Source organism: Protobothrops mucrosquamatus, unplaced genomic scaffold, assembly GCF_001527695.2.
Source record: "Protobothrops mucrosquamatus isolate PMUCROS unplaced genomic scaffold, P.Mucros_1.0 scaffold2, whole genome shotgun sequence".
In the NCBI taxonomy this organism is placed as follows: domain Eukaryota; kingdom Metazoa; phylum Chordata; class Lepidosauria; order Squamata; family Viperidae; genus Protobothrops; species Protobothrops mucrosquamatus.
In genome coordinates, this window is record NW_015386389.1 from 1766051 (window position 1) to 1771291 (window position 5241).

The window sequence follows — 5241 nt, forward strand, 5'->3', positions numbered from 1 at the left end:
CAAATCGGCAAATGTTCAATAAACTTTCTTTCACACATTAATATATTTCTCAGTGATTTTTGAAAAGCAAAAAGCAAAAGCACACCCTCTATCTGGAATAAAGTCACACTGCATTTCCCCAGTTTTGCTGCGTGTTCCTTCTTCTCTCTCTCCTTTCATTCGGAATTCTCCCAAATACTTTCAGCGATACACTTAACAAATTAATCCCCCTGTAGTTTTTGCCTTTACTCTTACTTTTTTTCTTTCCTTTTGTATACAGGAACAATAATAGCATTCTTCCAGTTGTCCATCGCAGATGCAGTCTTCACACACATTAAACATCTCACACAACTACTGCATAAGTAAACCACATCCATATTTTAACATTTTCCTTTTATACCATCTTCACTGGCAGCCTTAACATTTTTTTTAACATTCTCAAGGCATTTATGAATTTCTTCCCATCATTCTTTTCCTGGATGCTACCATTTGTGGATTACTTTTAAATTCCATGCTTTGGAAAATACTATCGTTCTTAAATATTCTATCCATGTTCTCTCAGTTCAGAATAACAGTATTGGAAGGGACCTTGGAGGTCTTCTAGTCTAACCCCCTGCTTAGGCAGAAGATACTATGTACCAGGCATGTCAAACTCGCGACATCACCAAAACTGGATGCAGTATTCCAAGTGTGGCCTTATTAAGATATTGTAAATACCAAAGATGTTAAGTCCTTCCTTTTTTCTAAAGCAGGGTGCCGTGTGTGCTCACACATAAGATAAAATAACAGTGTCACTTGAAAACATATGCAATTAAAGCAAATTTAGCTGCAAACTGAAATACAGGAAAAATACTTATTACAAGCAAAGATGACCTTGCTTTGTCTAGTAGCTAATAATCTTGCTAAAGCTTGTAAAGAATGAGGTGAAATCAGATGTAGCTTGCTTGCTTTGAGGGCTTTTTTTTTTTTAAACAAACAGGAACAAAATTCAAAGCATGTAGTTTTGCACCAGAAAGCAAGACAAGAACCAATGGATGGAAACTAATCAAGGAGAGAAGCAACCTAAGAACTAAGGAGAAATTTCCTAATGGTGAGAATAATCAACCAGTAAAATGCCTTGCCTTCAGAAGATGTAGGTGCTCCATTGCTGGAGTCCCAACGGAGCTTTTTTTCATGAGGCAACTAGACTTTCATGTTTTTCTTGAAGATGTTTCACTTCTCATCCAAGAAATGTCTTCAGCTCTGACTGGATGGTGGGGAATGGCTTCTTGGACGAGAAGTGAAACTTTTTCAAGAAAAACAAGAAAGTCCAGTTGCCTCATGAAAAAAGCACCTTTGAGACAACCATGATCTGGATGATTGAGAATCTCCATAGACATCTTGTCTGGAATGGTATATAGGGTCTCCTGCTTCAGCAGAGGGTTGGACTAGAAGACCTCCAAGGTCCCTTCCAACTCTGTTATTCTATTAAGAACCAGTGCATTATCTGGACACATCTGAAGGAGCAAGCTTTTAATAATTGGCTACCACAAAGTTTTCTTTCAGGATTGACAGACCATGAAGTTCCTAACAGTGAGAGCAATCAACCAATGGAACGGCTTGCCTTCAGAAGTTGTGGATGCTCTATCACTGGAAGTTCTATCACTGGAAGAAGAGACTGGACAACCACTTGTCTGAAATGATATAGGTACTCTCTTGATTGTGCAGGGAGTTGGACCAGATGACCTCCAAAGTCCCTTCCAACTCTGTTATTCTATGTTCTGTGTTCTTCATCAGAGCCTGGGAACTCAAGTCTCAGTTACATGAGAACTCCAACTTTCCCTGGTCAGTTTCCTCCAATGTGACTGCTACTTCTAATTTGGGAAGTTTTCCCTATTAATTAATATCAAGTTGAAGGCATCTGATCCTCTTGTGATGTCCTCCATCCTCAGAAGTTGAAAATTGCTATCCAGCCAACTTAGAAATTTTCTGGAAGAACTTGCTTGGCAATTTGTTACCTAATAGATGACATCCCTACAATTTCAAGCCACGTTGAGAGGGTCTGTAGTTTTATTTTAGGAAGGAACCGTCCACATCTTCTCCTTAGTCAGGAAAACAAAAGCAGACACCAAAACCAGATTTTTATTTTGCTTTGTTTTATTCCTCCACTTATTTTAAACCAGATGTTCTTTTCAACATTGCCATGATCATGGATCTGATTTCTCAACACAAATGAATATTTCCCATAACAATGAATTTCTTCATTCCTTCCTTCTTCTTGCTTTACTTCTTCTGAACAAATTTCTGTCTCTATATAGACCAATTGCAGGAGTCATTCGGCTAGGTTTCTCTTATACGTGTTAAATTATATTTGTCCTTCTGGAATAAGACTCCCCACACTGAAAGAATACATTTCCTAGTTATTGCCAAGTGGGCCCTGAATCTTAAAACAGACTTTTCAGCACTCATAAAAGTCCAAGTGCAAAGTTAGGGTTTCATCTCAGGAGACCAGCTGTGTCTTGTGCTGTTTTAACTTGATGCCTCCATTTTCACAGTTGCCCTAATGTCTCTGAACAAGTAATTTGTCCTCAGACTAAAACTGACTTTAGTGCTGGTATAAGCCCAGAATCTGACAAGCCAAAATACTGACACCATTATAAGGGGGAAAAAAATAAGATAAGAAAGAGTATTGGCATGTCAACAAAGACTATACTATGTGTCTAGAGAGGCTCTGAAAAAGAAGTTTGCCTAGGCAGCAGTAAGACAGAAATCAATTTTTCTGATTCCTGAAGGTGTTTTTTTGCAATTGTTCTGTTAGATCCTCTTATATGAGCAGCTCAGAGAGTGAAATTTCAGCCTGACTCACAACAGCTCAAAATCACAGCTAACAAAGGAAAGTGAATGATGAAAAAGAGAAGGGGGAATTCCAAAAATACACATAAGAGGGAGGCAGATTTCCCCTTGCTAGAAAGCATAAAAACATATCTTTGCAATTGTTAGCTGCTGGGTTATTTTTTATTTTTCGCTGATTTTTTTTAAAGAACTAAGCTTTGCGTGGACCCTTAAAACACAACGAAATATTTATGCTGTATTTAATAATATTATTTAATGGAGGTATTATTCTTCAAACTAATGTCACTCTAGAATAGGCACAGAAATTCTTCTTCCACTCATTTCTAGCCAGCTGCATCTGCACCTTACTTTATTTGTATGTTTTGCTGTTTTTTTTATAGTAGCCCTTAAGAAATAAGCTTTGCATGGACCCTTAAGACACAACCAAATATTTATGCTGTATTTAATAATATTATTTAATGGAGGTATTATTCTTCAAACTAATGTCACTCTAGAATAGGCACAGAAATTCTTCTTCCACTCATTTCTAGCCAGCTGCATCTGCACCTTGCTTTATTTGTATGTTTTGCTTTTTTTTTTTATAGTAGCCCTTAAGAAATAAGCTTTGCATGGACTCTTAAGACACAACCAAATATTTATGCTGTATTTAATAATATTATTTAATGGAGGTATTATTCTTCAAACTAATGTCACTCTAGAACAGGCTCAGAAATTCTTCTTCCACTCATTTCTAGCCAGCTGCATCTGCACCTTGCTTTATTTGTATGTTTTGCTGTTTTTTTTTTATAGTAGCCCTTAAGAAATAAGCTTTGCATGGACTCTTAAGACACAACCAAATATTTATGCTATACTTAATAATATTATTCAATGGTGGTATTATTCTTCAAACTAATGTCACTCTAGAACAGGCACAGAAATTCTTCATCCACTCTACTTCTAGCCAGCTGCATCTGCTTGGAAAAACACACCTTACTTTATCCTGAAATCCCTTCAATAGTCTTGCTGGGATGAAGATGCAAATTTACGTCCAGCTGGGAAGAAAGAGAAGACTGAGTAGGAAGCAGCCACAGGACTGGTCCTACTTCAAAGGTAAAGATGGCCTCAGGTTGAGCTCAGCTTCTGGTGATTATGAGGACACCACCATCCTGCTTTCTTGGCAAAAGTACAGAAGTGATTTGAGATTGCCTTTTTCCTAGATCTTTTTCAATATCTCATTCTAGCTTATAGTGCTTATGCTCCCTAGCATTTTCTGTGAAAATACTAACTAGGTCCAACTCTGATTAACTAGCCAGTCTGAACAAAGACTGCCATCTGCTGAGATAACAATGACCTTAGCTTTCTACAAAATTTTATGTACCTGGGTAATGTAAACCCACTTAATAGTCATACCGGTGGTGGGGAATGAAAGTGGCTTTCCATGGCCTGTGTATTAGTGCAGTTGTAAAAGTGTAACCCTGACAAAAGCTAATTTGGAAAGACACGAGGACAACAGAAGCAGCAGAAATAGAAAAATAAAAACAGCAAATGGATCCACACCATCCTATGTATGAACAGGAGCCCTGTCCCCCATGACCAAGGATGAAAATTTTTTTTTGAGAATGATAGAATCAAAAGATGTTGAGACTCTAGAAAGAGTACAGAGAAGAGCAACAAAGATGATTAGGGGAGTGGAGGCTAAAACATATAAGGAACGGTTGCTGGAATTGGGTATGTCTAGTCTAATGAAGAGAAGGACGAGGGGGGACATGATAGCAGTGTTCCAATATCTCAGGGGCTGCCCCAAAGAAGAGGGAGTCAAGCTATTCTCCAAAGCGCCTGAAGGCAGGACAAGAAGCAACGGATGGAAACTAATCAAGGAGAGAAGCAACCTAGAACTAAGGAGAAACTTCCTGACAGTTAGAACAATTAGCCAACAATTAGACAGTGGAATAACCTGCCTCCAGAAGCAGTGAATGCTCCAACAGTGGAAGTTTTTAAGAAGAGACTGGACAGCCATTTGTCTGAAATGGTATAGGGTTTCCTGCTTGAGCAGAGGGTTGGACTAGATGACCTCCAAGGTCCCTTCCAACATCATCATCATCATCATCATCATCATCATCATCATCATCATCATCATCATCATCATCATCATCATTATTATTATTATTATTATTATTATTATTATTATTATTATTATTCCATTGAATCCAGAAACCCATCAGATAGAACTATGGCATAACTCAAACTATAGTGAAAATTAGTCCAACTTTATGGAAGAACCTATGCATGGGCACCAAGAGCCACAGCGGTGCAGTGATTCGAATGCAATATTGCAGGTTGACTCTGCCCACTGACAGGAGTTCAACCCTGAGGGGGCTCAATGTTGACTCAGCCTTCCATCCTTCCAAGGTCGGTAAACCGAGGACCCACATTGTTGGGGGCAATGCACTG